General features: G+C 40.5%; 1 pseudogene; it reads left to right on the plus strand.

Annotated features, from left to right (window-relative positions):
• The first annotated feature begins 10,174 nt into the window (after positions 1-10,174).
• On the plus strand, positions 10,175-27,036 carry LOC127485281 (zinc finger protein 286A-like; annotated as a pseudogene).
• Positions 27,037-27,637: the final 601 nt, after the last annotated feature.

A 27,637-nucleotide genomic window follows, 5' to 3' on the forward strand; every position in this document is an offset into this window, starting at 1 on the left:
TGGGCATTTGGATTTATTCCATGTCTTAGCTGTTGTGAATTGAGCTACGATAAACATGGCTGTACAGATAACTCTTGCATATGCAAATTCCATTTCCATTGGGTAAAATTCCAAGAGTGGGATGGCTGGGTCATATGGTAGTTCTATAGTCAGATTTCTGAGGTATCTCCATACTGTCTTTCATAGTGGCTGTACCAGTTTACATTCCCACAAACCGTGGATCAGATTACCTTTTCCTCCATTCTCACCACCATTTGTTGTTGAAAGCCATTCAAATGGAGATGAAGTGAAACTTCATTGTGGTTTTTATTTGTATTTCCCTGATAGCTAGTGATACCAGGCATTTTTTCATGTGTCTATTTGGATTTCTTCTTTTGAAAAATAACCATTTAAGACCTTTGCCCATCTCTTAATTGGATTGTTTGTTTTATTGTTGCTTAGTTTCTTGAGCTCTTTACATAATCTGGTTATTAATCCTTTATTAGTCGCATGGGTTGCAAATAATTTCTCTCATTCTGTTGGTGGCCTTTTCACTTTGCTGAGTGTTTGTTTTGCAGTGCAGAAGCTTCTCAAATTGATATAATCCCAGTTGCCAATTTTGGCTTTGATTGGCTGTGCCTCTGGGCTCTTTTCCAAGAACTCTTTGTCTATGCCAGTATCTCGGAGGGTTTCACCAATGTTTTATTTAGTAATTTGATGGTATTGAGTCACAGATTTATGTCTTTTTCCATTTTGAGTAGTTTTTGTATAGGGAATAAGGTAGTAGTCTTGCTTCATGCTTCTGCATGTGGAGATCCAGTTTTCCAGCACCATTTGTTGAAGAGACTATCCTTGCTCCAGGGATTGATTTTGGCTCCTTTGTCAAAGATAAGGTGGTAGTAGAAGCATGGGTTGATTTCTGGAGTTTCTATTCTGTTTCATTGGTCTGTCTGTCTTTTTTCCTGCCAGTACCTGGGTTTTTTCATTATAGATCTCTTGCAGTATATCTTGAAATCCGGTATTGTGGTGCTTCGAACTTTGTTTTTGTCCTATAAGATTGCTTCAGCTATTCAGGGTCTCTTGTGTTTCCATATGAATTTCAGTATCATTTTCTCTATGTCTGAGAGGAATGTCCTTGGTATTTTGATTGGCATCACATTGATTTTGTAAATTGCTTTTGATAGTATGGACATTTTGGTGTTTTTTTTTTTTACAGGAAGTGTTAGACAGTGAGAGAGACAGACAGAGAAAGGTCTTCCTTCCATTGGTTCACCCCCAAATAGCCGCTATGTCTGGCACACTGTGCTGATCCGAAGCCAGGCGCCAGGTGCTTCCTCCAGGTCTCCCATGTGGGTGCAGAGCCCAAGGACTTGGGCCATCCTCCACTGCCTTCCTGGGCCACAGCAGAGAGCTGGACTGGAAAAGGAGCAACTGGGACAGAATCCAGCACCCCAACCAGGACTAGAACCCAGGGTGCCAGTGCTGCAGGCGGGGGATTAGCCAAGTGAGCTGTGGCACCAGATGTATTGACATTTTGATGATATTGATTCTTCTAATCCATGAACAGGAACAATTTTTTGCATTTTTTGTGTCTTCTATTGTTTCTTTAATGAGTTGTAATTCTCATCATAGAGAATTTTAAAATCTCTCTTTGAAATCACCTATTGTGATAATCATATGGTTTTTGTTCTTCATTTTGTGAATGTGATGTATCACATTGATTTGCAAATGTTGAATCATCTCTACATACCTGTGATAAACCCCACTTATTCTGGGTGATTGATTTTCTGATGTGTTGTTGGATTCAATTGACTTATATTGTTGGGAATTTTTATGTTTATGTTCATCAGAAAAACTGTTCTGTAGCTTTTCTTCTCTTTTTTTTTTCAGGATTAGTAATTAAGGTAATGCTGGCTTCATAGAAGGAGTTTAGAAGGATTCCCTCTCTTTCAATTGTTTTGAATAGGTTGAGAAGTATTTGAGTTAGTTCTTTAAATGTCTGGTAGAATTCAGCAGTGAAGCCACCCAGTACTGTGCTTTTCTTTGCTGTGAGGGTCTTTATTATTGATTTAATTTCTGTCTTGATTACTTGTCAGTTTAGATTGACAAATCAGATATGTTTTCCAATTATTCCTTGTAGAAGGCCCACAAAGTGTCAAGCACCATTTTTGACACTGGAGATACAATAAGTTTTTTCAAAGAATTGCAAGTTTCTGTTTTGTACATGATCTGTGTTCTTTTTTATTTATTTTTTAACTTTTATTTAATGAATATAAATTTCCAAAGTACAGCTTATGGATTACAATGGCTTCCCCCCATAACTTCCCTCCCACCTGCAACCCTCCCCTTTCCCTCTCCCACCCCCCTTCCATTCACATCAAGATTCATTTTCAATTCTGTTTATATACAGAAGATCAGTTTAGCATATATTAAGTAAAGATTTCAACAGTTTGCACCCAAATAGAAACACAAAGTGAAAAATAATGTTTGAGTACTAGTTATAGCATTAAATCACACTGTACAGCACATTAAGGACAGAGATCCTATGATCTGTGTTCTGTCTCTGAATTTTTCTCTTTTTTTATAGGTAGATTTCACTATCATGTGTGGTATCTTTTCATACTTTTCTTATTTGGCTTTATGCAAATTATCAATATAAGGTCCTTAACTTTTCTTATTTTTTAAAAATATTTATTTATTTATTTGAAAGTCAGTTACACACAGAGAGAAGGAGAGGGAGAGAGAGAGAGAGAGAGAGAGAGAGAGAGAGAGAGAGAGAGAGTCTTCCATCCACTGGTTCACTCCCCAATTGGCTGCAATGGCCGAAGCTGTGCCGATCCTAAGTCAGGAGCGAGGAGATTCTTCTGGGTCTCCCACATGGGTGCAGGAGCCCAAAGACTTGGGCCATCTTCTACTGCTTTCCCAGGCCATCGCAGAAAGCTGGATCAAAATTGGAGCAGCTGGGACTTGAACCAACACCCATATGGGATGTCGGCACTGCAGGCAGTGCTTTACCCTCTACACCACAGTACCGGCCCCATAACTTTTCTTTATTTTTTTAGAAAGACTCATTTATTGATTTAAGAGAGAGATTTTAACTGCTGGCTCACTCCTCAAATGCTTGCAACACCCAAGTGAAGGGGGTGGGAGGGAAGCCAGCAGCAGGGAACACAATCCAGGTCTCCCATGTGGGAGGCAGCAACCCAATTACTTTTTTTTTTAACTTCTATTTAATGAATATAAATTTCCAAAGTACGAATTATGGATTACAATGGCTTCCCCCCATAACGTCCCTCCCACCCACAACCCTCCCTTTTCCCACTCCCTCTCCCCTTCCATTCACATCAAGATTCATTTTTGATTCTCTTAATATACAGAAGATCAGTTCAGTATACATTAAGTAAAGATTTCAACAGTTTGCTCCCACACAGAAACATAAAGTGAAAAATAATAGGTGATTTTTAAAATGATGATGAAATCAGATCAGACCTATTGTCATGTTTAATCCCAGTGAGAGTCAAGTTGGGAATTGATAATTTCTTCTTTTTTTTTTTACAGAAGATCAGTTTAGTATATATGAAGTAAAGACTTCAAGAGTTTGCACCCCCATAGAAACACAAAGTGAAATATACTGTTTGAATACTCATTATAGCATTAAATCTCAATGTACAGCACATTAAGGACAGAGATTCTACATGAGGAGTAAGTGCACAGTGACTCCTGTTGTTGACTTTACCAATTGACACTCCTGAATTGTGCATCAGTAATCACCCTATGCTCCAGTCATGAGATTCCAAGGCTATGGAAGCCTTTTGAGTTCTCTGACTCTTATCTTGTTTAGACAAGGTCATAGTCAAAGTGGAGGTTCTCTCCTCACTTCAGAGAAAGGTACCTCCTTCTTTGAAGACCTGTTATTTCCACTGGGATCTCACTCGCAGAGATCTTTCATTTAGGTCTTTTTTTGCCAGAGTGTCTTGGCATTCCATGCCTGAAATACTCTCATGGGCTTTTCAGCCAGATCCGAATGCCTTTAGGGCTGATTGTGAGGCCAGAGTGCTGTTTAGGACATCTGCCATTCTATGAGTCTGCTGAGTATCTCGCTTCCCATGTTGGATCACTCTCCCCTTTATTTATTCTATCGGTTAGTATTAGCAGGTACTAGACTTGTTTATGTGCTCCCTTTGACTCTTAGTCCTTTCATTATGATCAATTGTGAACTGAAATTGATCACTTGGACCAGTGAGATGGCATTGGTACATGCCACCTTGATGGGATTGAATTGGAGTTCCCTGGTATGTTTCTACCTCTACCATTTGGGGCAAGTCAGCTTGAGCATGTCCCAAATTGTACATCTCTTCCCTCTCTTATTCCCACTCTTATGTTTAACAGGGATCACATTTCAGTTAAATTTTAACACGTAAGAATAACTGTGTATTAATTACAGAATTAAACCAGTCATATTAAGTAGAACAGACAAAAAAAAAAAACTACTAAGAGGGATAATGTATTAAGTTGTTCATTAACAGTCAGGGCTATGCTGATCAAGTCACCATTTCACATAGTGTCCATTTCACTTCAACAGGTTTCCTTTTTGGTGTTCAGTCAGTTGTCACCTATCAGGGAGAACATATGGTATTTGTCCCTTTGGGATTGGCTTATTTCACTCAGCATGATGTGTTCCAGATTCCTCCATTTTGTTGCAAATGACTGGATTTCGTTGTTTCTTACTGTGGTACAGTATTCTAAAGGGTACATATCTCATAATTTCTTTATCCAGTCTACTGTTGATGGGCATTTAGGTTGGTTCCAGGTCTTGGCTATTGTGAATTGTGCTGCAATAAACATTAGGGTGCAGACCACTTTTTTGTTTGCCAATTTAAATTCCTTTGGGTAAATTCCAAGGAGTGGGATGGCTGGGTCAAATGGCAGGGTTATATTCAGGTTTCTGAGGAATCTCCAGACTGACTTCCATAGTGGCCTGACCAGTTTGCATTCCCACCAACAATGGGTTAGTGTCCCTTTTTCCCCACATCCTCGCCAGCATCTGTTGTTGGTAGATTTCTGTATGTGAGCCATTCTAACCAGGGTAAAGTGAAACCTCATTGTGGTTTTGATTTGCATTTCCCTGATTGCTAGTGATCTTGAACATTTTTTCATGTGCCTGTTGCCATTTGGATATCCTCTTTTGAAAAATGTCTATTGAGGTCCTTGGCCCATCTCTTAAATGGGTTGTTTGTTTTGATGTTGTGGAGTTTCTTGATCTCTTTGTAGATTCTGGTTATTAACCCTTTATCTGTTGCATAGTTTGCAAATATTTTTTCCCATTCTGTCGGTTGTCTCTTCACTCTGCTGACTGTTTCTTTTGCAGTTCAGAAACTTCTCAATTTGATGCAATCCCAATAGTTGATTTTGGCTTTGACTGCCTCTGCCTCCCAGGTCTTTTCCAGAAACTCTTTGCCTGTGCTAATATCTTGAAGGGTTTCTCCAATGTTCTCTAATAACTTGATGGTGTCAGGTGATAGATTTAGGTCTTTAATCCATGTTGAGTGGATTTTTGTGTAAGGTGAAAGGTAGGGGTCTTGCTTCATGCTTCTGCACGTGGAAATCCAGTTTTCCCAGCACCATTTATTGAATAGACTGTCCTTACTCCAGGGACTGGTTTTGGATCCTTGATCAAATATGAGTTGGCTGTAGATGTTTGGGTTGATTTCTGGTGTTTCAATTATGTCCTATTGGTCTATCCATCTGTTTCTGTACCAGTACCATGCTCTTTTGATTACAACTGCTCTGTTGTATGTCCTGAAAATTGGTATTGAGATGCCTCCGGCTTTGTTTCTGTTGTACAAGATTGCTTTACCTATTCAAGGTCTCCTGTGTCTCCATATGCATTTCAGCATCATTTTTTCCAGATCTGAGAAGAATGTCTTTGGTATCCTGATTGGAATTGCATTGAATCTATAAATTGCTTTTGGGAGAATGGACATTTTGATGATGTTGATTCTTCTAATCCATGAGCATGGAACATTTTTCCATTTTTTGGTATCCTCTTCTATTTCTTTCTTTAAGGTTTTGTAATTTTCATTGTAGAGATCTTTAACGTCCTTGGTTAAGTTTATTCCAAGGTATTTGATTGTTTTTGTAGCTATTGTGAATGGGATAGATCTTATCAGTTCTTTCTTAGCCGTGGCATTGCTTGTGTATACAAAGGCTGTTGATTTTTATGCATTGATTTTATATCCTGCCACTTTGCCAAACTCTTCTATGAGTTCCAATAGTCTCTTAGTAGAGTTCTTTGGGTCCCCTAAGTAAAGATTCATATCATCTGCAAAGAGGGATAGTTTGACTTCTTCCTTCTCAATTTGTATTCCTTTAATTTCTTTTTCTTGTCTGATGGCTCTGGCTAAAACCTCCAGAACTATGTTAAATAGCAGTGGTGAGAGTGGGCATCCCTGTCCGGTACCAGATCTCACTGGAAATGCTTCCAACTTTTCCACATTCAATAGGATGCTGGCCATAGGTTTTTCATAAATTGCTTTGATAATATTGAGGAATGTTCCCTCTATACCCAATTTTCTTAGAGTTTTCATCATGAAATGGTGTTGAATTTTATCAAATGCTTTCTTTGCATCAATTGAGATAATTATATGGTTTTTCTTCTGCAGTCTGTTAATGTGGTGAATCACATTGATTTATTTGTGAATGTTGAACCATCCCTGCATACCAGGGATGAATCCCACTTGGTCTGGGTGGGTGATTTTTCTGATGTGTTGTTGTATTCTATTGACCAGAATTTTATTGAGGATTTTTGCGTCTATGTTCATCAGGGATATTGGTATATAATTTTCTTTCAGTGCTGCATCTTTCTCTGGCTTAGGGATTAAGGTGATGCTGGCTTCATAGAAAGAATTTGGGAGGATTCCCTCTTTTTCATTTGTTCTGAATAGTTTGAGAAGAATTAGAGCCAGTTCTTCTTTAAATGTCTGGTAGAATTCAGCAGTGAATCCATCTGGTCCTGGGCTTTTCTTTGTTGGGAGGGCCTTTATTACTGTTTCAATTTCTGTTTCAGTTATGGGTCTATTTAGGTTTTCTATGTCTTCATGGTTCAACTTAGGTAGGTTGCATGTGTCCAGGAATCTATCCATTTCTAATAGATATTCCTGTTTGCTGGCATACAAGTCCTTGTAGTAATTTCTGATGATTCTTTTTATTTATGTGGTGTCTGTTGTTATGTTTCCTTTTTCACCTCTGATTTTATTGATTTGGGTCTTTTCTCTTCTTTTTTTAGTTAGTTGGGCCAATGGGGTGTCAATTTTGTTTATTTTTTCAAAAAACCAGCTTCTCGTTTGGCTTATTTTTTGTAACTTTTTTTGGATTCAATCCTGCTAATTTCTTCTCTGATTTTAATTATTTCTCTTCTCCTACTAGATTTGGGTATGGTTTGCTGCAGTTTTTCTAGGTCCTTGAGATGTGCTGAAAGCTCATTTATTTGGTACCTTTCCAATTTCTTGATGTAGGCACCTATTGATATAAACTTTCCTCTTAACCCTGCTTTTGCTGCATCCCATAAGTTTTGGTATGTTGTGCTGTTATCCTCATTTACTTCCAGAAAGTTTTTGATTTCTCTTTTGATTTCTTGAATGACCCAGTAGGAACCCAATTACTTGAGCCATCTCCCTGCTGCTTCTGAGGGCCAGTATTGCCAGGAAGCTGTGTTATGTGTATCCTAAAGCAGAGAGTCTGTGGTTTTCCAATTGGGTGAGACCAAGCTCTGTCTACCATTTTCTTTCAACCAGGGGACCCTATCCCTCAGAAAACCTCTCTATTTCCATCTCTTTGTACAGTAATCATCTGTCTCACAGTGTATTTGTGTGTATGTGGTCAGAGGAATGTAAATAAAACCCTTTGAGGTGAGTCTGCTTATATCTGTTGATATCCACCCCTCTCCCAGCCCAGCACTAAGCTATCCCTTGCAATAGCGAAAAGTGGGCAAAGATTTACCCAAAGTAATGTGGGAAGTAGACAGGAAGCAGCACAATAAAACCCTAAAATGCATCCCCACTGCCTGTAGCAACTCCACACAAAACCCCTGTGGCATCTAGGAATCTTCCATTATAGCCACCATTTTGGGAAAGAAAACAGCTGTTTATGTTAGAATGCTGTGTTATTTCTGTTTTCCTGCATAATAATACCACACATAACAATAAGAGCACACACTTATTATCTCAGAGTTTCTGTGGGTGAGGGTCTGGGCATGGCCCACCTGGGTCCTCTGCAGCCTGCTGTATCAAGGTGTCAGGCAGGACTGGGTTCTCATGTGAAGAGAAAAAGAATGCTCTACCTCAACCATGTGGGCTGGAGAAAGGGTTCAGGTCCTTGCAGTCTCTGGAACTGTGGGTTCTGTGTTCTTGCTCACCTAAGCTGGAGGCCATGCCCAGTTCCTTGTCATGTGGACCTCTACAACATCGCCACACAACTTCATCAAAGCCAGGAAGAGAAGAGTCTCCTAGCAAGACAAGCATTAGACTCTGTGTCAGCTTTTGTTGTAATATACTGGTTGGAAGCGCATCGCATCCCAACCACACTGAAGGGGAAGGGATCATGCAAGGACATGACTTTCCAGGAGACTTGTGAAATGCAAGTCACAGTCCCTTCTGTGGGATCTGGAAACCACCTTTCCTCGAAATTTTTGAAAGTCATTGAAGGGTTTTAAGCAGTAAAGCACCATCACATTCTGGCATTACAATGGTCACTACCCAAAAGGAATGGAGAACAGATTGGTGGGAGAGAAAACTTGACTTAAGGAATTCATTTAGGATGATTATGTTTGTATTCCTAAAGAAATGATGGGGCCCCCAATCAAGGGAACACTAGTGAAAACAGAAGTGGACAAATTGGAGGGTTATTTAAGTCATATAATAAATAGGACTCAGTGTTAAAAAAAATAGCCAGTGAGGGAGAAGACGAGAATATTCCGGTTCTGGGTTGTGCAACTGGTGTGGGAAGCAGTATCATTCACCGAGAAGGGACGACAGTTTAGACATGCTGAGTTTGAGGGGGTTGAATCAGTGTACACTCCCTAGCAAGAACAAACGTTTCTGATAGATTGAAACTAATTGTTATGCCTCCAAAGAGGCTATTGCTTGAACATTTTTTTAATGGTTCAATTTTTCCAGCTCATCTCACACAGGTGAATTTTAAGTATTACAGGTAGCCTACAGATGCAAGAACATCGGACGGAGTCTGCATCCAAGCCCTGTTCCTAAGAACCTAAAACCGTTCACGTTGTTTGAAGACAAAGGATGAGTTTGAGGAGGGCAAAGGCATGGATAAAAGCCAAATACTCCAACATGCCTAACAACACATTAACCTGGTTTAAACTCAGCAGTCCTAAGTGCCGCACTATGAGCACAGGGGTAGACAAAGCCCAAGGAGGAACCCACGTCTCAGGCGTTCGCTGCCTCCCCAACTCAGTTATCACATGCTAGACACGCCGCCAAAAACTCTTGCGAGAGGGAAGGATCCTGCTGGAACCTCGGAGCCTCATGCGCACTCCCACCTGTGAAACAGGCTGGCGGGGCGCAGGCATTGCTGGGAACTGTAGTTCTGAGTGGGAAAAGGCCCGACAGCCTCGCTCCGCTGTTTCTTAGGCATGCGTGACTCTGAGCTGGCCCAAGAAGTTTGTAGCCTTTGTCCAGCCTGGGATGGGAGGTGAGTTGGGTGTGTGGGCTAGGTGTTGGGCCTGGGGATTGTTCCGTGAGGAGTCTGTGTTTGATAAAGGGGGCTGGAGGGACTGACCACAAGCTGGAAGCCCTCCCTCTGGGACACCGGTGCGCGACGGGCGGGGCGGGCAGAGCCGCGGACGCGGGGCAGGCGCTGGTCTGGGGCCAGCGCCTGGAGCGGAGTGGGACTTGTCCACGCTCCTTGTGCTCCAGGGATGACCCCCGCATCATCTTGGGCCCCCACCCCCACCCCAAGGACTGCTGCCGAGGGGAGGGACGAGTAAGGACCCAGCCTCAGGGTGCTGTCCCAGGCTTTCCAGGCTCCTGCTTGGTGGGACCGAGGCAAGCTCCACCGTGAGCCAGACACCATCCAGACCTGACCATGGCCTTTCTGCAGATTCCCCCACGGGAAGGCAGCAAGGAGGACTGCGAGACCCTTGAGGGCTTCTGGCTGTTCTGCCCGCAGAGTCCTGAGCTGGGGAGAAGCACAGCATCTTTGGGGCATGGAGGAGGCTGGGAGCATGGAGACAGATTTGGCGAAATGCCGAGGAAGAGGTAGGATTGAACCTGTGGAAGGGCGGGATTCTACTCTGGAAGGGAAAACGGTTGCTTCGGGGGAGATCCCTGCTTGCTGGCTGTCGCGATCATCTTGGGGATGCATGGGCTCTTTGGAGTATGCAGGGCTTGGGGTGGAGCTACAGCCCTGCAGGGTGCTGGTAGACCCTTCAGAACCACCAAAAACAGCAAAATGCTAAGCTCTAGAGGCATGAGCATAGTGTCCTCAATTACTTTTTCTCACGTTTTTCCTCCCAAGTTATTGTCCCAGCGGTCTCCATCCGGTGGTCTGAGAATTAAGGTTTGCTCTTGGCAAAAAACAGGGCCCCAAACCTGCTACCCACTTATCTGTACAATTACCCTGTGATTTCAGTACAGCGAATTTTGTCATTGAACATACAAGAAAACAGATGTGGAAGTTGGTCAGCGACTTCCAATTCTGCTAGACCAATGGTCACTTGAAGTTTGGTTTGTGATCTCTACATGAGATTTCTCTTCCTTCTCTCATACTTAAAAAACTTCTAGATTGCACCCCGGGCTCAACCAGTGAAAGTTAATTTGAGGTGGGGTTTGGCATCCTACATTTTATTTATTTTTTCAAGATTTATTTCTTTGAAAGGCAGAGTTACAGAGAGGCAAAGGCAGAGAGAGAGAGATCTTCCATCCACTGGTTCACCCCCCAAGTGGCTGCAATGGCTGGAGCTTCACCGATCAGAATCCAGGAGTCAGGAGCTTCCTCCAGGTGCCCCGTGTGGGTGCAGGGGCCCAAGGACTTAGGCCATCCTCCACTGCTTTCCCTGGCCATAGCAGAGAGCTGGATTGGAAGTGGAGCAGCTGGGACTCAAACTGGTGTCCAACTGGGATGCCAGCACTGCAGGTGGCAGCTTTACCAGCTATGCCACAGCATCAGCTCCAGCAGTCTACATTTTAAATAAGCATATGGAATAAGTTTTGAGGGCCATGGAGCCTACTTCTCCAACAAAAGGAACTGATCTGTTTTAATTTCTGGATCAGAGAGTGCCACCTTCTAGAATGTGTTCAGATATAAACCCAAGTAGCAATATTCATGAACACTTTCCATGGTCTTGCGAGGCAGTGGGTTGACTTGGGCTCCCTTCAGTCTCAGTGTTTGTAGGGAGCACATTTTGTGTGGGAGCAGGATTTTTAGACTTGCAGTTCTGAGGACATTACTGCTTCCTTGCCCTTGGCTCTGTTGTTCCAGGAGTCTCCTCTTTCCCAAGAAAAGAGTGCAGAAGAAGGTGAAGTGGCAGCTCTGCACCTCACAGCCAGATCCCAGGTGAGTGTGAGTGCTAATGATTGTGGAAATCCCACCTTACTTCTCAAAGTACAGGTGCATTCCTTTGTGATACGGAGTTTCTTTGTCCACTAGATCCACTCTATAGAGAGCTGAGTTCTAGGCAATTACAAAGGGCTCAGTAGAAAATGTCTCCTACTTACCCATGGTTCCTTTCTTCTCCATCCATATTTATTGTTTGGCAGACAAATAAGCAGTATTTTCCTCTTTCTACCTGCTGTGCTAATTTCTGTTTGGTCATATGGGAAACTATTTTGCAGATAATGTGGTACATGTCACTTAAAACTTGTTTTTCTATGGGGAAACAACACACATATGCCTTTGAAGGAATTTAGGAAAGCACCTTAAATGCTGATGTGATTCTAAAAACAAGTGTCTGGATAGTTAAAAGGAAGACCTATGAGAATCCAGTGGTCACAATTAGAATTCAGCCCTCCAAGATGAAGTATGCTGAGGTAGTGTGTCTGCAATTGTAAGTTGTTGCCCTTCCCCCCACAGGGCCAGAATAGCTAATAATAAGAATTGTTGGGGCTAACATTATGACACAGTGGGTTAAGCTTTTGCTTCTGACGTGAGCATCATGTATCGGAGTGCTAGCTTGAGTCCCAGCTGCTCCACTTCCAGCCCAGCTTCCTGCTGATGGTGCTTGGGCTGCTGCCATCTGCATGGGAGACCTGGATAGAATTTCTGGCTCAGCATTGACTGTTGTGGACATTTCAGGAGTTAACCAGTGAATGGAGGATCGATCTCTCTAGCTCTCACTCTCTCTCCCCTCCACTCCCTCGTCCTCTCTCTCATTCTCCCTGTTGCTCTGCCTTTCAAATATATATATATATATATATAAAATATATATATTTAAATTGCTGAATTTAGGTGGTAGTCATACTATATGGGTGATCATTGTGTTTGTCTTTCAAGTTTATACATTTTGAAAAGTTTTATTTGAAGGAGCTGAGGAGAAAGGGAGCTGTCCATGTTGTGTGTGGAGTGCCACAACCCAAAGATTCCTCTGCCTTTCTCTTGGCCACTGTGATCCAGGGCATACACAGTAATTACTAGACACTGGCAGTGTGTATACAAGTGACTTTGCAGGTCCTTTATATACTTGCTGTCTTCCATTGGCTTCTCAGCCACCTTACATTACTCTTGAAGACTTTATTAGTCAGTTGGAGCTGATGAAAAAAACTGGCTTAAGCAAAGAGAGGTATTTATTGACTGAAATGTTATTGAAAAATTGAGGTCTGGCCAGATGTGAGGCCCAGGAAATAATGTTAAAACCTATTGTCTTCATTTCACAAAGCTTTCTTTTTCTCCATGGGTTTTGCTCTCAAGCACAATTTTCCTCCAGCATTGGCTACAAACAGGTTTAGGCTTACTTACATCTTCTCATGTTGAGGGCCAGAGAAAAGAGGCAGCTTCTTTCCTAGAAATTCTGGCAGAAGTGCTGAGATTAATTCTATCAAGTTAATTTGCCCGTATCTGAACCAGTTACTGGTCAACTCTATGTGGAACTCTGTGTGGAATAGACTTACACATACGCTACAAACATATCTCACCCAAGAGTCAGTGCTACCCAGACTATACCGACTCAATGAAAGTGCCCAGGGATCAGGGCTAGAGGGAACGTCAGGGTTCATGTAGTAGAGGGAGGGTGATTACTTCATCCATTCCAACCCTGTGATACTGGATTCAAGATTGTTGTAGCAGCAGGATGGTTGGAAACTGTTAGAGAAATTAAAAACACCTCTGGTTTTGCAGGTCTTTTCTTGTTAGAATTTGACTTGGCTATTTTTTATCTTTTACTTACAAAATTTTCTAGCCTATTTAACAAGAAAGAACAGCACAGACTAGAAATGTAAAGGTAATATTACTTTCTCACCTCTCCCTACTGATGTATATTTTCCCATACTTTTGTTTGAGCTTGCACTACTGTAGGCATCTATTGTATTGTATTTCCTTCCATTTCCTTTCTAGTCTCCAGCCTTGGCAATAATATTTTGTTTGGGTGGCCTATTATGTAAACAGGATATAGCTTTTTAGAAAACAAACAAAAAACCTTTTAATAAGGAAATTTACTCATTCACATTTAAAGTCACTTGCCAAGTGACTTTTAAGATTTGTTTATTTGAAAGGAAGTTACAGAGAGGCAGAAAGAGAGAGAGATCAATCTCCCATCTGCTGGTCACTCCCCAGATAGCCCCAATGGCCAAAACTGAGCCAATCTGAAGCCAGGAGCCAGGAGCTTCTTCTGGATCTCCCACATGGGTGCATGGGCCCAAGGACTTGGGCCATCTTATACTGCTTTCCCAGGCCATAGCAGAGAACAGGATTGGGAGTGGAGTGGCTGGGACTTGAACCAGCGCCCATATGAGATGCCAGCACTTTACCCGCTATGCCACAGCACTGCCGCACCAAGTGACTTTTATGTTTCTGTTTCCTATGCTTTCTTTGTTTCTCCTTTGGTATTTTCCCTCCTTTTAAGCAGTGGTTTATGCAGAAAGTGAGGGATGACAAAGAGGCTGTCGCATGTAACTGACCAAAAGTGTATTTTGTGTCCCAGACAACAGTGACATTCAAGGATGTGGCCATGGACTTCACACTGGAAGAGTGGGAGAAGCTGGGCCCTACACAAAGGGCAGTGCTGCTGGAGAACTACAGGAACCTGGTCTCACTGTGTAAGAACAGACTCACTCTCTGACTTGAAACCTACTCAGGGAGATGTCGTCACTTTATAAAAGTAAAAACAGCTTAACAAAGTGTCCATTCTTTGGAACATTGAGAAAAATCTGTTTCTGCTTTATGTTCTTGGTAAAATGTGTGTGCTTGCTCTGAGTCCGGATTCAAGTGACAGAAACAAAATCCACATCTTGGTTCAAGGAATCGAATGTATCATTAGGATTTCTTTTGTTTATTTGCAGTCAGTTGGCTGGGCTTCACTCAGCTTTATTCTTACATCTCCCACATGGCAGAGATGGCCATTGGCAGCCCCAGTGCTATGGTATTCTTCCTGTTAGAGAGATCAGCAAAAACAAAAAAATGCCTACAAATAGTGTCACAAGCCCAGCACTGGAGCCGGAAAAGCCAAGGACTCTCTGGCCTCTTCTGGATCCTTTGCCTGTGTGTGTGTGTGTGTGTATGCAAACCTGTATGCATATGTTTGTATGCAGATAAGCCCCTCCCAAACCTCACATGGCAAATCCCATCAGAAACTTCTACTACTACCTGAAGAAGGAGGGAAGTAAAAACCAGACAAAACTTCTAATTACTGCAGTCATAATTTTGTCCTGCTGCCATGAGGTCCCACTTTTTCCATTTTCTTTCCTAAGATAGCACTAATATGTAATATCTCTCTGGAATTTCCTGACACAATTAAAAGACATTCTCATCTTTTGACTGATGAACAATTCATCTGTACAAATCCATTTAGCTACTTCTTACCAGATCTTTCTGTAATAACTTGTCTTCTTTGTAGATCAAGGGGGTGGAAACTATGCTGTAGATCTTTATGCATACCACAAGTATCTAAGACCCATTTCTTCTTTCTTTCCTTTCCTTTTCTTTTTTTATGAATAGGGCTTCCCATTTCCAAACCTGAGAGCTACGATTTGGAGAATGGAAAAGAGCCATTGATGCTTGAGAGAAAAGTGCCCAGTAGCAGCTATCTAGGTGAGTCGGCGATGGGCGTCTTTAGACATGACAGTCCAGCAGGACAGTGAAGAAGTGGCATTTTCACTGCCCAAGGAAGAATATTAGGAGTGTAATGTGCCTTTATTTTTTTAAATCTTTTAAATTCTAAATCATTTCAGATACATACAGAAGTCCAGAAAAGAAAGTAATATGCATGTATTCATCACCAAGACTAAAGACATGGTAATATTTTGCCTCATTTGCCTCTTTCTTCACAATATAAAATGCATAAAAGCATTATAACTGCATCTTAACTGTACAGTCCTAATTTTCACAAAGTAAAGACATCCACATACCCAGTGGCTAGATCAGGAAAACAACTCAGCAGCACCCCTACAGGCCCCTCTTTGTATCACCTCTCTTCTCCCAAGGGTAACCTGATCCTAACTGGATACACCATAGACTAATTTTGACTGCTCTTGAGCTTCACATAAATGAAGCCATATTGTATATATTCTTGTGTCTGGCTTCCTTTGCAGAACATTAGCTTGTGCATATCATTGTATTTCCCTCATTCTCATTGTTGTACATGCTTCCATTATGTCAGTATACCATTTATCCATTCTCCTGAAGGTAGGAATTTGAATAGTTTCCAGTTTGGGGCTAACATTGCTGCTATTTATATTCTTTACATGTCTTGGTGAACACATACATGCAGTCCTATTGGATATATACAATTAGAATTATTAAGCTATGAGGTAGGTGTGTGTTCATTTTTAGTAGGTAACACCAAAGAGGTTTGTAGCATCATCATTCTAGATACCCACCAGCACAATTTGTCAGTTCTATTTGTTCCACATGTTTATCAACACCTAATTGTCTGTCTTCATTTGAGCCATTCTTAGGAATGTGTGATATCTTTTACTTAATAAAAATATTAGACTCAGTTAAAACCCTTTCATTCTCTTCCTCTACTAGAAATAACACTATATCTAGAAATTGATATGAATCACTTCCCTGTTTGCATCCATATGTATGTATACACACATATAGTTATGTGTGTACATAAAACAATATATATATATATATACTTTGTTATTTTTTCCTTCTGTTGTATTTTTTAACTTCATATTGTCTTTTTGTATTAAGCTATGTTTTAACACATAAGAATCATATTTATTTTAACTGTTATGGAGTAAGTCCACTATATAAATAAACTCAGCAGTTTATTTTTTATTTCTGTACTATTAGTAGCAGAGTTGCAATGATCATCCATTTATTGTCTCCTTATATATTCATGTTGATAGTTGGTTTAGGGTGCGTAACAGGAAGAGAAATTACTGAGACTTAATGTGTCACAGATTTAGCTTTATTAGGGATGCAAAGCTCCTACTGCCATGCTGGCCAACAGTTAATGTTTTCAGACTTGTTATTTTCATCAGTCTGACTGGTGTAAAATGCTATTACATATATATATATTTACTTGAGAGGTAGAGTTAAAGACAATGAGAGGGAAAGAGAGAGAAAGGTCTTCCATCCACTGGTTCACTCCGTATTTGGCCTCAAAGGGGCAGAGTTGCAGTGATCTAAAGCCAGGAACCAGAAGTTTCTTCCGGGTCTCCCACGTGGGTGCAGGGGCCCAAGTACTTGAGCCATCTTCTGCTGTTTTCCCAGGCCATAGCAGAGAGCTGGATCAGAAGTGGAGCAGCCAGGACTTAAATCGGCACCCATATGGGATGCCAGCACTGCAGGCGGCAGTTTTTCTTTTTTTTTTTTTTTTATTTAGTAAATATAAATTTCCAAAGTACAGTTTATGGATTACATTGACTTCCCCCCCATAATTTCCCTCCCACACGCACCCCTCCCATCTCCTGCTCCCTCCCCCATTCCATTCACATCAAGATTCATTTTCAATTATCTTTATATACAGAAGATCAATTCAGTATATATTAAGTAAAGATTTCATCAGTTTGCACTCACACAGAAACAAAAAGTATAAAAATACTGTTTCAGTACTAGTTATAGCATTAATTCACATTGGACAACACATTAAGGACAGATCCCACATGAGAAGTAAGTACACAGTGACTCCTGTTGTAGACTGAACAATTTGACACTCTTGTTTATGGCATCAGTAATCTCCTTAGGCTCTAGTTATGAGTTGCCAAAGCTATGGAAGCCTTTTGGGTTCGCAGACTTTGATTTTATTCCGACAGGGGCATAGTCAAAGTGGAAGTTCTCTCCTCCCTTCAGAGAAAGGTACCTCCTTCTTTGATGGCCCATAATTTCCACTGGGATCTCACTTGCAGAGATCTTTCATTTGGGTCTTCTTTTTTTTTCCAGAGTGTCTTGGCTTTCCATGCCTAAAACAGTCTCACGGACTCTTCAGCCAGATTCGAATGCCTTAAGGGCTGATTCTGAGGCCAGAGTGCTATTTAGGACATCTGCCATTCTATGAGTCTGCTGTGTATCCTGCTTCCCATGTTGGATTGTTCTCTCCCTTTTTGATTCTATCAGTTAGTATTAGCAGACACTAATCTTGTTTGTGTGATCCCTTTGACTCTTAGACCTATCAGTGTGATCAATTGTGAACTGAAGTTGATCACTTGGACCAGTGAGATGGCATTGGTACATGCCACCTTGATGGGATTGAATTGGAATCCCCTGGCACATTTCTAACTCCACCATTTGGGCAAGTCCGATTGAGCATGTCCCAAATTGTACATCTCCTCCCTCTCTTATTCCCACTCTTACATTTAGCAAGGATAACTTTTCAGTTAAAATTAAACACCTAAGAATAATTGTGTGTTAATTACAGAGTTCAACCAATAGTACTAGAACAAAAAATATTAAAATGGATAAAGTATTACATTGTACATCAACAGTCAGGACAAGAGCTGATCAAGTCACTGTTTCTCATGGTGTCCATTTCACTTCAACAGGTTTCCCCTTTGGTGCTCAGTTAGTGGTCGCCAATCAGGGAGAACATATGATATTTGTCCCTTTGGGACTGGCTTAATTCACTCAGCATAATGTTTTCTATATTCCTCCGTTTTGTTGCAAATGATTGGGTTTCATTATTTTTGACTGCTGTATAGTATTCTATAGAGTACACGTCCCGTTTTGGTTCCAGGTCTTAGCTATTGTGAACTGAGCTGCAATAAACATTAATGTGCAGACAGCTATTTTTTGCCAATTTAATTTCCTTTGGGTAAATTCCAAGGAATGGTATGGCTAGGTTGTATGGTAGGGTTATATTCAGGTTTCTGAGGAATCTCCAGACTGACTTCCATAGTGGCTTAACCAGTTTGCATTCCCACCAACAGTGGGTTAGTGTCCCTTTTTCCCCACATCCTCTCCAGCATCTAACCAGGGTGAGGTGAAACCTCATTGTACTTTTGATTTGCATTTCCCTGATTGCTAGTGATATTGAACATTTTTTCATGTGTCTGTTGGCCATTTGGATAACCTCTTTTGAAAAATGTCTATTGAGGTCCTTGGCCCATCTCTTAAGTGGGTTGTTTGTTTTGATGTTGTGGAGTTTCTTCATCTCTTTGTAGATTCTGGTTATTAACCCTTTATCTGTTGCATAGTTTGCAAATATTTTTCCCATTCTGTCGGTTGCCTCTTCACTTTCCTGACTGTTTCTTTTGAAGTACAGAAACTTCTCAATTTGATGCAATCCCAAATGTTAATTTTGGCTTTGACTGCTTGTGCTTCTGGGGTCTTTTCCAAGAAGTTTTTGCCAGTACCTGTATCTTGCAGGGTTTCTCCAATGCTCTCTAATAATTTGATGGTGTCAGGTCATAGATTTAAGTCTTTAATTCATGTTGAGTGGATTTTTGTGTAAGGTGAAAGGTAGGGGTCTTGCTTCATGATTCTGCACATGGAAATCCAATTTTCCCAGAACCATTTATTGAATAGACTGTCCTTACTCCAGGGACTGGTTTTGGATCCTTGATCAAATATGAGTTGGCTGTAGATGTTTGGGTTGATTTCTGGTGTTTCTATTCTGTCCCATTGGTCTATCCATCTGTTTCTGTATCAGTACCATGCTCTTTTGATTACAACTGCCCTGTAGTATGTCCTGAAATCTGGTATTGAGATGCCTCCGGCTTTGTTTCTGTTGTACAAGATTGCTTTAGCTATTCGAGGTCTCCTGTGTCTCCATATGCATTTCAGCATCATTTTTTTCCAGTTCTGAGAAGAATGTCTTTGGTATCTTGATTGGTATTGCATTGAATGTATAAATTGCTTTTGGGAGAATGGACATTTTGATGATATTGATTCTTTGAATCCATGAGCATGGAAGATTTTTCCATTTCTTGGTATCCTCTTCTATTTCTTTCTTTAAGGTTTTGTAATTTTCATTGTAGAGATCTTTAACGTCCTTGGTTAAGTTTATTCCAAGGTATTTGATTGTTTTTTGTAGCTATTGTGAATAGGATTGATCTTAGAAGTTCTTCCTCAGCCATGGCATTGCCTGTGTATACAAAGGCTGTTGATTTTTGTGCATTGATTTTATATCCTGCTACTTTGCCAAACTCTTCTATGAGTTCCAATAGTCTCTTAGTAGAGTTCTTTGGGTCCCCTAAGTAAAGAATCATATCATCTGCAAAGAGGGATAATTTGAGTTCTTCCTTCCCAATTTGTATCCCTTTAATTTCTTTTTCTTGCCTAATAGCTCTGGCTAGACCTTCCAGAACTATATTGAATAGCAGTGGTGAGAGTGGGCATCCCTGTCTGGTACCAGATCTCAGTGGAAATGCTTCCAACTTTTCCCCATTCAATAGGATGTTGGCCGTGGGTTTTTCATAAATTGCTTTGATTGTATTGAGGAATGTTCCTTCCATACCCAGTTTGCTTAGAGTTTTCATCATGAAATGGTGTTGTATTTTATCAAATTCTTTCTCAGCATCTATTGAGATAATCATTTGGTTTTTCTTCTGCAGTCTGTTAATGTGGTGAATCTCATTGATTGTTTTGCACACATTGAACCATCCCTGATTTTTCCTTGAAATCCTTCATCCATTTGGAATCACCTCTTACTCCTCTGGGAGCATCCTCTTAGCCTTCTTTTTAGAGCAGTTAGATGTTTGAATTGTTCAGACTTTGATTTTAATTTCTTCTCCTCTGTATAAATAGCTGTAAACTTGAGTGCTTAGATGGCTGTCATGTAATATTACTAAGTGAAGTGAGCTGGGTGGGTGCTGGAAGCTAGAATACATGCCTCAGCTGAAAGTAAAAGCCTTCACTCAACTCACTGTCACTCAGGGGTAGGCAGACTTTGATATAAAGGGCTAGATGGTAAACAGTGAATTTTGTGGCACATGTTGTCTTCACAACCATTCATGTGAAAGCAGCTTCAACAATGTATAAAAATAAATGGGTATGACTATATTCCAATAAAGCTTTATTTAGAAAAGTAGGTAGCAGGTGACTGTTGCCAATTCCTGCCCTCACTGGTTGTTGACATAGAGTATCATTCTATGGTAATTTTCAAGACATGATCAAACTTTAGATTACTTTGTAAATTCTCCCTATTTTTAAATGTTGGCAACTAATTGTTTTTAATTTGCATAAACAGTATGGGCCAAACACAACATAGCAGTCAGTCTTGGCCAACAGGTCATCTACCTGTAGCTTCTACCTTCCCCTTAGTCGTCTCATCATTCCCACAACCCACTATCATTTATCCAGATGAGTTCCAAATTGCTATTTCCATCCTAGGTCTCTCCTCAGAGCCTATTCTGAACACCTGCACAGTATAACTATTTGATGCCTTTATTTACTATGTCAAAGACATCTCAGTAAAACATGCTTAAAACTGAATGCCTGAAATATGCCCAAATTCCCATGCAAACAGGATACTTTTCCAGTAGTTGTCTTACTGATACTCCCTGCCTTATCAAATTGTACATACCAGAACTCTGTGGACAGTTTTTACTTTTTCTCCTCTCCTTTATGCATGAACACATTTTCTTAATTACATTTTAATGTAATTAGCAAATACTCATGCACTATTAACACCCATATGCCTGCTGTTTGCCTGAATGGTTATGATAAATCTCCCCAATTCTGCCTTTGCCCCATGCCTTCCATTCTCTACATTGTACTGAGAGTGATGTTTTCAAAATCAAGTCAAATCAAGTTATCCCTTTGCTCCAAACACTTCAAGGATTCTCACACCCATTGGCTTAATGACCAAAATCCTTGAGGCTGACAAAATCTTGTAAAACTCTGGCTTTTACTCACTTTGACATTTTTACCTCCCCTGATTTCCCTCCTTCCCCGGGCTATGTCTTAGCAGTTCTTGAATGTTTTCGCATCCATAGACCTAGTGTAACTAAAAATTATTGAAGACTGTAAAGAGATTTTGTCCATACAGGTGATATCTACCAAAATACCACATTAGAAATGAAAACTAAGGTTCCAGTTTTGTGGTGCAGTAGGTTAAGCATCCACCTTCGGTGCCTGCATCTCATATGGCCACTGGTTCTAGTCCCAGCTGCTCTACTTCCAATCCAGCTCTCTGCTATGGCTCAGGAAAGCAGTGGAGGATGGTCCAACTGCTTGGGCCCCTGCACCCATGTGGGTGACCAGGAAGTAACTTCTAGCTCCTGGCTTCAGCTTGGCCCAGCTCCAGTCATTGCAGCCATTTGGGGAGTGAACCAGTGAATGGCAGATAACTTTCTTTCTCTGTCTCTCCCTCTCTCTGTCTGTAATTATGCCTCTCAAGTAAATAAATAAATCAAAAAAGGAGGAAATATTAAAAAAATTAAGACTGAGCAAAAATAAGCTATTAATTTTAAAATAATTATAAACCCATTACCCTCTACTGCATTACAATTTTTACTACACTTTATCTTAACAAAAAGGCTGAGAAGTGATAATGCATTACAATTTTTATGAAGAAAATTTCATGAACAAAAATATGTTACCTATAAGAGTGGTGGGTTTTTGTAGTTTTCTTGACTTTTTTAAAGATTTATTTTATTTATTTGGAAGGCAGAGTTACAGAGAAAGAGAGAAGTCTTACATGTGCTAGTTTACTTCCCAAATGTCCATAATGACCACAGCTGGGCCAGGGCAAAGCCAGGAGCCTGGAGCTTCTTCCAGGTCTACCATGTGAGTACAGAGGCCCAAGGACTTGGGCCATTCTCTGCTGCTTTCACAGGCTCATTAGCAGGGAGCAGGATCAGAAGTGGAGCAGCTGGGATTCAAATCAACACCCATACAGGATTTCTTTTTTTTTTCACATTTCTGTAAATCTCTCCAAAATATGCCTCATCAAAGATAATTATTCTCATAGTTGCTTCTGAATGTAGTTTTTTGTGATATGTTGGGGTTATTTTATGTTTACTTTTTAAAGATTTATTTATTTGAAGGAGAAGGGGAGGGAGATCTTCCATCTGTTGCTTTAACTACACAGATGGTCACAATGGCTGTAGTTAGTCCAGTCTGAAACCAGAAGCTGGGAGTTCTATCTAGGTTTCCCACTTGGGTGTCAGGGGCCCAAGTACTTGAGGTATCCTCACTGCTTTCCCAAGCACATTAGCTGGGAGCTGGATTGGAAGCCGAGTAACTGTAATCCTAACCAGCACTGAGATATGATATGCTGGCATCACAGGCCACATCCTAACCCATTGTGCCATGGTACCAGCACCTGTGATATGCTGTTGTTCTAGTTTAAGTGTATGAAGAAAATCCATTATGACCTAGATAGATAGTTGGAAAAGGGAGAAGTGTTTTATATTTACAATCCTTGTCAGATATAATTATGACTGTTCTGCTATAAGACTCTCAAACTAAGCAGGAGGTAGTTAATTAAAGATTAGATACAAGGACAGCCATTTGGCCTAGTGGTTAAGACACCTGCATCCCCTATCAGAGCTTGGATTTAGATTCTGGCTGTGCTCCTAATCCCAGCTTCCTGCTAGAGGGGATCCTGGGTGGCAGCAGGTGATGGCTCAAATGCTTAGGTCCCTGATGCCCCTGTAAAAGGCAGAGCTGGGATTCAGATTCATATGTTCTGATGGCAGAGCCCAATTTGCACTGTGCTTTTCCTGGATGGCCCCCTCCCCACAGGGCTTTCCTACATTTCCTTCCCTCTACCTGCAACACTCACATCAGTGCTTGTGTACTTATTTTTTTAAAGATTATTTATTTGAAAGACAGAGTTACAGAGAGGTAGAGGCAGAGAGAGGTCTTCCATCCACTGCTTCACTCCCCAGATGGCCACAATGGCCAGAGCTTTACTAATCTGAAGCCAGGGGCCAGGAGCTTCTTCTGGGTCTCCCACATGGGTTCAGGGGCCCAAGGACTTGAGCCATATTCTGCTTTCCCAGGCCACAGCAAGACCTGGATTGGAAGTGGAACAGCTGTGACTCGAACCAGCACCCATATGGGATGCTGGCACTGCAGGAGGCAGCTTTACCTGCTACACCACATCACCGGCCCACTTGTGTGCTTATTTCAAATGCTCATCCCAAACCCCAGCTCCAGCTCCTTTGGTTCAGCTCAGTGATGTACTTCCTTCAGAGAAGTGTCTCCCTCATATTCCTCCTCTCATTCTGTCTTCATAGCATCATATGCCTTTGACTTCTCAATACCTCAGTACTTTTAACAAGTATAGTTTTGTATTTGTGATTGTTAGATTAAATTCTCTTCCATCACGTACATAGGAACTATATGTGGTTTTCCTCAGGGACTAACAGTGTATGTAGCACATGGTGTATATTCATTAGATATGAATACTATTGAATAAAATCATTAAATAGTAGATAAGTTGGTGAATAGAATTTATTTGGGTGTAATAAAAGGAGAGATATAACTAAATCTAATTTAATATTATTCAAATGTTTAATTGTCATGGCACCATTTGTTGGAAAGACAAATCTTGTTCACTAACTGAAATACCTCCTTCATATTATCTCTAATTCTTATATATACTTGAATTTATTTTTGAACTTGCTCTTCTATTTCACTAATATATTTATTCCTTTGAACCACAGTTTATTTTGTCTTTATAAAAGTTTATTAGATACAAAAATTGCAGTATATTTATATTAAAGGTATTTAGAAAAGTTTAGCTCTCATTCTGGCCCTCTTTTTTATGTTCTGATATTTTCTCTATAAGTAATCATTTTCATTAGTTTTTCACGCATCCTTTGGCTTTTGAAACTATAACCAAATACTGTATATACAGGGTACATGAAACATCGTGGAAAATAGAATTAAAAGATGTTTGTTTTGTTTTGTTTTGTTTTTAAAGATTTATTTATTTTACTTGAAAGTCAGAGTTACACAGAGAGAGAAGGAGAAGCAGAGAGAGAGAAAGGTCTTCCATCTGCTGGGTCACTCCCCAATTGGTTGCAATGTCTGGAGCTGTGCCTACCTGAAGCCAGGAGCCAGGAGCTTCTTCCGGGTCTCCTACACAGGTGCAGGGGACCAAGGACTTGGGCCACCTTCTACTGCTTTCCCAGGCCATAGCAGATAGCTGGATTGGAAGTGGAGCAGCCAGTACTCGAACGGTGCCCATGTGGGATGCTGGCACTTCAGGCAGCGGCTTTACCTGCTATGCCACTGTGCTGGTCCCAAAAGATGTTTATTTGGGTGTGGCAAGATTTGAAAACCCTCTTTGTTTTTTTCATGATATGCATTTTCTACGATCTTTTTGAAGATTTTTTATTGCTACCCTTCCCTTTTTTCCTACACCAAAAGCAAACCATGCATGCTAAATTATACTCCTTTTTACTTAGAAATTACTTTGAGAGACCATACAAGGTTTCTAATGAGGAGAATAGTAGAAAAGCATTGTTAGGAATATTAAACTGGGAGTGGGTTTTAAATTTGGAAGTGGTAAGATTGGAAGACTGAGAACTTAGAAGTCATAACTATATGCTGAGATAATTGCCTGGATATTTATTGCAGCAATGTGTGTTGTATAAAAAGTTACTTCTCCCATCTGACCTGATGCACTCATTGTCTGCTCATAAATGGATATATTGCTTCATATATAACCCATATTTTCCTATATTTCTGGATGTCTTTTCCCTCTTGGGACTCTCCTGGATGGAGTATACTCATTTTCTCTGCATATACTGAATATTTGTTTCCCTCCATTTGCTTCTCTTTACAAATCATCTAATGAGTCAGATCCACTTACTCCGTGAAGGCATGCCTTTCACTTTCATTAACTTTTACCTATTACAGAATTGCCTTTCTGTTGAGAACAGAAAATGAAGGGAATTTGCATTTCCAATGTCTTTCAGACATGGAGACAAGACCCAAGAGCAAGGATTCAACTTCAGTGCAAGATTTTGCCAAAGAAGATTCCTGCCAGGTTGCAATAATAGACTGACAAAGAATAATGGCTTGGAAACAGCTCTTGAATGTGACAGTTGGTTAGAGAATATGCAAGGAAGTCAGGAGAGACACTTGGGAGAAATGTTCACCAACATGGTTCATTACCTGAAGAAACAGATCATGAACATGATGTTGATGGGGAGAACTACAGTCAGAAGTCTGTTCTTACCACTCAAGACAGAGTTCCCAAAGGATCCTGTTCCTTTCATACACTTGATAAAAGATTGAAACAGAAGTTAAGCTTAATGGAAAAGCAGAGAATGTCTAAAGAAAAGACGCCTCCTAACTGCAATGATTGTGGTGAACTCTTCACTTACCATTCAGTACTTATTCAATGCCAGAGAGTCCACACTGGAGAGAAATCTTATACCTGCAATGAATGTGGGAAATCTTTTACCCACAGAGCTAATTTAACAAAGCATCAGAGAACTCATACTAGAATTCTCTACCTTCACAGAAAGTTCATCCCTTCCAATTCATCAGAGAATTCACATTGAAGAAAAACCATATGAATGCTGCGAATGTGGGAAGGGTTTTAACCAAAGTATACATCTTGTACATCAGTTGATTCATACTGGAGTTAAGCCCTATGAGTGTAATGAATGTGATAAAGCATTCATTCATTTATCAGCACTTATTAAAATCAAAGAACTCATACTGGAGAGAAACCCTGTAAATGTCAAGAATGTAGGAAAGCCTTTAGACACTGTTCATCCCTTACTAAGCACCAGAGGGTTCATACTGGGGAAAAGCCATGTGAATGTAGTCAATGTGGAAAAACTTTTAGTCAAAGCACACATTTTATTCAGCATCAGAGAATTCATACTGGAGAGAAACCCTATGAGTGTAGTGAATGTGGGAAAACCTCTAGTCAGAGCTCAGATTTTGCTAAACATCAAAGAATTTGCATTGGAAGGAAACCCTACAAATGTAGTGAGTGTGGAAAAGCCTTCATTCATTCATCAGCTCTTACTCAACACCAGAGAACTCATACTGGAGAGAAGCCCTTTTGTAGGCAGCCCATAAACAAGTCATAGACAAGTCAAGGTCAGTCTTGGCTTGTGGAATTCCTGGGATGAAAAAGCCCCATACTCCCATGTTGAAGGAGAATGATCAAACAAGAACACTCTGCTAAAATTGACTATGTTGTGACTGTTTTGCAGAAAGCCTGATAAGTTGCTTGCATGTGTTGTTAACTTCTGAGTTGCCTTGAGTTACAGCTGGTTATGCATAAATATCTCTGAGATACTGGAATAAATGAGCCTTGATCAGACTTTTGTCTTGGCTCCATTCTCTGCACCCTTGTCCCTGTTTTCATTGCCACTCCCTCCTTCAGGTTCCGTTCAACTGGTGTGGCTGGCCCGCACACCCTTTAGATGTAATGAATGTGGGAAAAGCTTTAAGTGTAGTTCATCCCTCATCAAAGAATTCACATTGAAGAATAACCCTAAAAAATCCCTGAATGTAAAATAATGTAAGTTGGGTTTATAACTGTGTTAAGTACCTAAGTGTTTAGATGTAAAGCCATTGTATGCACTTGAAGACTAATTTTATATAAGCATCTAATTTCACTCACATAATACATAGTTTTGAGCCACAGACAGGATGGTTCTTATGTCCATTGATTTGCTTATTAAAACTTCTGTCCAGAGATCTCAAAATTTTAATATTCAACCTCTCAAATACCCATCCAAGGAAATGCATGCAATCCCAGAGAGGGTAGCATTATAAATTATGAAATTGTTTTCCCTTCTCCTGGTCATATTGGAGCCCTATTGTAGTTTGTCACTTTGGAAAGGAAATTCTTATTTGATAGGTTAGGTTGATAGCTTATAGTAGATCCTTATCATGAAGAGTTCACAAAGTTATAAATCTTTGAATCCAAAATAGAGATCCAGATATACAGGTGATACATTTCTCTAGAAAATTTCATATCTATTATCCAAAAAAGCTAAATAAGCCAAGAGTTGAAAGTTGTTTTGGATTTCCTTCCTATCTCCCAAAAGTTGCTATCTACTTTTATGAATATAAACAAAGTATTTACAGCAGGTTCTGAGTTATGGTCATATGAGTT

The sequence above is a fragment of the Oryctolagus cuniculus genome, chromosome 1 (genome assembly GCF_964237555.1).
Source record: "Oryctolagus cuniculus chromosome 1, mOryCun1.1, whole genome shotgun sequence".
NCBI classification, from domain to species: Eukaryota; Metazoa; Chordata; class Mammalia; order Lagomorpha; family Leporidae; genus Oryctolagus; species Oryctolagus cuniculus.